Source organism: Pinus tabuliformis, chromosome 7 (assembly GCF_031772625.1).
Source record: "Pinus tabuliformis cultivar Carrire ecotype Pingquan chromosome 7, CPIR1, whole genome shotgun sequence".
Classification (NCBI taxonomy): Eukaryota; Viridiplantae; Streptophyta; class Pinopsida; order Pinales; family Pinaceae; genus Pinus; species Pinus tabuliformis.
This window is the reverse complement of record NC_142293.1, coordinates 1,940,327,151-1,940,334,093: the sequence shown is the minus strand read 5'-3', so window position 1 is coordinate 1,940,334,093 and position 6,943 is coordinate 1,940,327,151.

Genomic DNA, 6,943 nt, shown 5'->3' with positions numbered 1-6,943 from the left:
AGTGGGTCACTTTGGCCCAACTTATTTCTTTGAGCACAATCTCTATCTCAAACAATCATCAGAGTGACTTTCATACTCCAGATTAGTCCCACAAGTACCCATAAATTCCTCAGAATGACAAATAGAAGACAAAGACAGTAATGAGAAGAATTGGTCACAGCGTTCAAGGAGGGAAGTTGAAAGATCAAGTGAGTCAGAGGAAATGACAACGATTGAGGAGGAAGCTTAAGAGACGGTGTAAGCGGATACGAATGGAAAAAGGCATGGGAATGTATAAAACAGTAGAAACTGAGAAATGTTGGTGTGGTTATGGTGGTGAAGAACCCGAGGGTGAGATAGCAGAAGTAGCAGAGGAGGCTATAGAGGCAGCAGAAGCAACAGAGGTAGGAGAGCAGGAGTGAGACAACCTTAGCTGAATAGAGTGCAACAGCATACCTGTTTATACCAAGGTTGGGTTGAAGCCCAAGAGGTTGGAGCCTCAGAACTGAACAAGATTGAAGTCATTGGGGTAGGTGCTCCTAAGTGCAGAACCACTACAAAATAGAGTTGGTTCTCTGGAGATTGGAGCCTCAATGAAGTCCAAGTTGGAGCTTGGAAATTATTCACAATCAGATTTATACTTATATTGTATTTATTTCTTTGCATTGTCTTGAGTTTTAATAAAATCATTAAATATAGCTGTTGATTTATGTGTTCTGTGTATACATATACATATAAATATCTATATAGGTTGTTGACAATCACTAGAACAATTAAAAAAAAAAAATAGTAAGAAATACTGATTCACCCCCCCCAGTATTTCCAACAATTGGTATTAGAGCCAAGTTTCTTCATACTAGCCTAACAGCTTGAAGAAGGATCCATAGCCATGATGATAAACCATGAAGCATCAGGAAGACCTCCTCTGTTCGATGGCACTAATTTTGGTTTCTGGAAGAAAAGAATGACTTACTACTTAATGTCCCTTGGACCCAAAGTTTGACATTTTGTTCAAAATGAATACAAAACTACTTCCACTCTTCCAACAGACCAAGATGAGAGGAAATCCTACATTGCAAATGCAAAGGCCATGAACTCCATCACTAGTGGAATCACTGATTCCGAGTTTACAAAAATCATGCACTATACCTCGGCCAAAGAAATGTGGGAGAAGATAGTTGGCTTGTACGATGGAGACTCAAACTCACAGAAGACAATTTGAAAGTTTGAGGATGGAAGATGAAGAAGATATTTTAGCATACCTCCTCCAAGTAGCTAAAGTGGTAAATTCCCCGAAAGGATTGGACGAAAAAGTTGAAGAAAGTACCATTTTTCAAAAGGTATTAAGGTCTCTTCCAGACATGTTTGACTTCAAAATAAGCACTATAGCAGAAGAAAAGGATCTAGATACCATCAAAATGGATGAACTCCATGAATTCTCACTTCCTATGAAATGAGGAAAGGTGGCCCAAGCTCCAAAGATGCAACATTCAAGGCCTCAAGGTCAAATAAGGGGAAAGAAAGGAATGACTATAGTGATGAGTCGGATGTGGAATCTGAATTGGCTCAATTTGTATGAAGGCTGAAGAAAGGATCTAAGCATAAAGGCAAGTATCCTCTTATCTATTTTAAATGTGGTAAAATAGGTCATTATGCAGCAAAATTTCCTCATAAACATGACAGTGATGATGAAGGAAATTCTGAAAGAATGGCACATAAAAAGAAAGGGTTTAATAAGAAAAACTTCTTCTCCAAGCAAGATGAGTCTGATGAGGATGAGTTTACGGTCATCAAAAGGAAATCAGATGAGGAAAGTGATCATGATGAAAGCCAAGAAGCATTATTCATGGCACTCATAGATGATGATGACTCAGGGCTGGAAGGAAATGTAGATGAACTGTTAATAAGTGCCATTGAAGAAAATGAGAAACTACAGAACAAAATCATTTCTCTCCAAGTGGAAAATGAGGGAATAAGAAGGAGAGAAGATCTCTTGGAAGCAGAGCTTAAACAAAAGGAAGAGACTTGTGAAGATTGCGAGACCAAAATAGTGTCTCTGAGAAAGGAGTTGGAAAAAATTAAAAAGGGGTGTAAAAGCTCTCAAATACTTGAGACTATTCTAAAAAATCAAAAAACTCAACATGACAAGTCTAGAATAGGTTTCAAAGGAGAATCCTCAATCCCAAGAATGAAGAGAGAATTACTCCAAAGAAGAATGTGGAGACGAATCATGGACACTACAACAAATAAAAACCTGTACTCCACCAAGGGCTCATCAAAAATCCAAAGAACGAGGGAGGAGTAATTCTCAGGAAGGAAATTGACTCAAACCGTGGTTGCTTCAACAAGTACAAAACCATCTTTCTTGGACACTGCTTTCACTGTAAAAACTGCGGTCATCAAGCCAGACATTGTATGGCTCGCAGAAGTGAAAAGATAAAGCTAAAGGATAGAATAATCAACTCATATGCCCCCAAAAGGCAGGGACAATTCAAAACCTTTAATTTATTTGATCCCTTGACCAAATTTGATCTAATTTGCTCTTTCTGCTATAATAATGGACACTATGAACAAGACTTTCCACTCAAAGGAAGAAAGATGAGTAGCAAGAACTCCAGCATCGACAAATGCAGCTTGGCTCTATATGCTCAAAATAATGGAAACCAGTGGTTTATAGATAGTTGGTGCTCCAGACACATGACAGGAGACAGAAGGAAGTTTATATCACTGAGCAAAAAGGAAGGGAATGTGTCCTTTGGAAGTGGATCTGGCAGAATTTCAGGAAAAGGAACAGTTACTCTGATCAATGGAAAAGGAAAAGCTCAAGGTGCTCTGCTGGTTGATGGACTCAAACATAACCTCTTGAGCGTCAACCAAATCTGTGATCAAGGACATAAGGTTGTTTTCAACACCAAAGACTGTGAAATAAGGAACTCTGCCTCAGGGAAACTTGTGGCAAAAGGGGTAAGGACACCAAACAACATTTACATTCTGAACAAGATTCAAGAAAATAAATGCTACCTGAGTCAGACAGATGAGAGTTAGTTGTGGCACAAGTGACTTGGACATACAAGCTTCAAAAATCTGATCAATATTAGCAAGATCAAAGTTGTACAAGACATCCCAAGGCTGTTCAAAGCAAATAAAGCAGTATGTGGTCCATGTCAACATGGAAAGTAGACCAGAATCAGCCACAAGACAAAGGAACATTCTACATCGAAGCCCTTAGAGATCATCCATGCTGATGTATGTGGGCAAACTAGAAATCAAGCACTCCAAGGAGAAAGGTACTTTGTGTTATTTGTTGATGATTATACTAGAATGATGTGGATATATTTCATAAAGTATAAATCTGAAACTTTTGAGTGTTTCAAGAATCTAAAAGCCCTTGTAGAAAATGAAAAAGTTTCAAAAATTAAGTGCCTCAGAACAGACAAAGGAGGAGAATTCACATCAAATGATTTTAGTGAGTTCTGTAATATTCATGGAATTAAAAGGGAATTCTCAGCTGCTAGAACACCTCAGCAAAATTGGGTAGTTGAAAGAAGAAACTGAACAGTCCAAGAAATGGCAAGAACTATGCTATTAGTAGTGGACTTACATCCTAGATTCTGGAGAGAAGCAGTAGGGACAGCTATCTACGCACTGAATCAAACTCAATTAAGACCAAATTGTGATAAAACTCCTTATGAGCTATGGAAAGGAAGACGTGCTTCGGTGAAGTACTTCAAGATCTTTGGAAGCAAGTGCTTCATAAAAATAAATGATGGTTCACCAGGAAAGTTTGATTCTCAGGTTGATGAAGGGATATTTCTTAGATACTCTACATGGAGCAAGGCTTACAAGTGCTACAATTATCAACTAAAGAAAATAGTGGAAAGCATTGATGTAAAGGTTGATGAAGATCTTCCAGTAAAGGAAACTGAAGAACATGAAGATGACTCTCTCATTGAAGAAGTAGAACCTAAAGAAGAAGAAATAGATGAGGAAGAAGAAGAAGAAGAAGAGGAAAGAGAACCACTTAATACCCCTTCTAAGATGAAGTATGTCCAAAGACACCATCTAAAAGAGCAGCTCATTGGCGATAATGATGAAGGTGTGCAGACTCGAAGAAGGATAACAATTACACCCAAGAGAAAATTCATTGCCCTCCTATCTATGATAGAACCAGAAACATTTGCAGAAGCAAGTAAGGATCCTCGTTGGGTAAAAGCCATGGAAGAAGAAATGACCCAAATTGAGAAGAACAAGACATGGGAGCTAGTACCTCGTCCAAAGGAAGAAAACATAATAGGAACCAAATGGGTGTTCAAAAATAAAATGAATGAGGAAGGACAAGTTATCAGAAATAAAGCAAGACTTGTCTGCAAAGGCTATTCACAAATTGAAGGAATTGACTTTGAAGAGACATTTGCACCAGTGGCCCGTATGGAAGCTATCAATATGTTCTTGGCATTTGCTTTCCCAAAAGGATTCAAAATCTATCAAATGGACGTGAAATCAACATTTCTAAATGGGGAACTCAAGGAGGAAGTCTACATGGAGCAGCCAGAAGGTTTTGATCTAACAGCAAGAAAGGACTTAGTTTGTAAGTTGAGAAAGGCTTTATATCAGTTGAAACAAGCTCCTAGACCTTGGTACGCAAGACTGGATCACTATCACAACAACAAGGCTTCAAAAATGGAGTGGCTGGAACCAATCTATACATAAAGACAGATCAAGGTAAGTTACTAGTTGCTCTTGTTGATGTCGATGATTTGATTTTTTCTAGTAATAATGATAAAATAAGCCATGAATTTTCTAAAAACATGTCAAAAGAGTTTGAGATGTCAATGATAGGAGAGTTGTACCACTTCCTTGGACTTCAAATATCTCAAACTAGAGCAGGATTGTGTATATCTCAAATCAAATATCTAAAAGACATGCTCAAAAAATATGGAATGGAGGATTGTGCACCCATGAGCACACCTATGACCACAAAATGCAAACTAAGCAAAGATGATGACTCCCCTCTATTAGATGCAACTCATTACAGGTCAATGATTGGAGCCCTTCTATACTTAATAGCTACACGACCAGACATAATGCAAGCAGTAGGAATGGTGGGAAGATTTCAATCTGTTCCCAAACAATCCCATCTATTAGTTGTAAAAAGAATTCTCATATATCTGAAGGGAACTTCTGATTTCAGTCTTTGGTACCCAAAGGACTCAACACTTATTGTAACTACATACACCGATGTTGATTAGTTGGAAGTATAAATGATCGGAAAAGCACTAGTGGAAATGCATTCTTCCTAGGAGACTATTTGGTATCCTGGCTCAGCAAAAAACAGTCATCCATATCATTATCCATAGCCGAAGCTGAGCATATTGCTGCAACAGACTTTTGTTCTTAGATACTATGGATGAAGGAAGCTCTAAAAGATCTCGACATATGTACAAATCAACCAATTTCCGTCTATTGTGACAACACAAGTGCTATCAATCTCAGCAAAAATCTTGTGATGCACTCAAGAACAAAACACATACCAATCAAGTATCATTTCCTCTGTGAACAAGTAGATGAACAAAACATTGTCCTGGAATATATTAATAGTAACGAGCAGATAGCTGATATTTTCACAAAACCTCTTCCTCGAGAAGCATTCGAACATCTACGTCAAAATATGGGGGTTATTTCTTTATCATCACTCAAGTTCATTCATAAAGATGTAGCAGGACAGGGGGAGCAGTTTGACAAGGGGAGTCCATATGCATCCCTTTTCCATTGATGTCAAAGGGGGAGAAAGCAGAAGAATATTGCAATCAATAAAAAAGGGGGAGATTGTTGGACACAGATTGTCATTGATGTCAATATCGCAATATTTGAGGAGCAAATAGAGATGAGAGGAGCAGACAGAGCCAAAGAAGAGGAGTGAAGAGCAGAGGTGACAATGGGAACGAGAGATCAAGTCTACAAGAGTGTTAGCAGTCTAGTGGTGAGACCCTTAGACAACAAAGGAGGAGGAGGGAACGATTACGAGCCTAGAGAGATTAGGTGCGAGGAGCCACGTCGCACCAGCGGTCATGGACATGCATATGATCGTGCTACTGCTAGTAATAGATTACCTCCATCCTCAGGATACGACATGAAAGGATACAAAACTTCAGGTACTATAGGTTCTGATTCACCATTGAGACATAGGAAGGTAGAACCATATGCATATGATTATGATCGCAATGGATGTGACTTTGATCGCAATGGACGGCAAATACAGCACAACGGGCAGATCCAATGGTCACGAGCGATAAAGATGCATGTAGGTTAATGAGAGGGATGCGGGCTGTCGGATCAGGGCACAGTGGATCCAATGGTGATTGGGAGCGGAAGTTGCATGGAGGTTAACAGCCAAGGAACAGGCGGTTTCGCGGGCGGGCGGTATTCCCTGCAACGCCTACGGAGCAACGACAATATCCATATATGGCTGCACGATCTAGTGAAATGGCGAAATGTGGCCGGTGCGATGGGCGCGAAATCACTTTCCCCGCGTGTTATTGCGGGCACGGCTTGAGGGATGAGGGTTAGCGAACGCCGTCAGATGATATGGTGGACGTGATCGAACGACTGGGATAATCGTGCACGTTTCGAGGTTGATGTGACAGAGAAAGCCGCAGGCCCGGGATTTTTGTTAAAGCTTAGGGTTAAGCATTGGATGATATGAATACCCTGTGACCACTATTCAACCTAATTGCAATCCATCTCGAATCCGAAGTGTTCTGCTACGATTGTTCAGAAATTTGGGCTTATATATTTTATTATCAGAAGTCTTTCAAAGGTAGAAAATAGAGACATGTCCGTCGTTTATTGGTGCTACCAGCCGAAGCCTCTTTCAAAATAATAATTTATAAAATCCTTACCTAATGGATTTTAGATAGCTCGACATTCGTTGACATATTGCCAAGAAACTTCTCAACTCACCAGA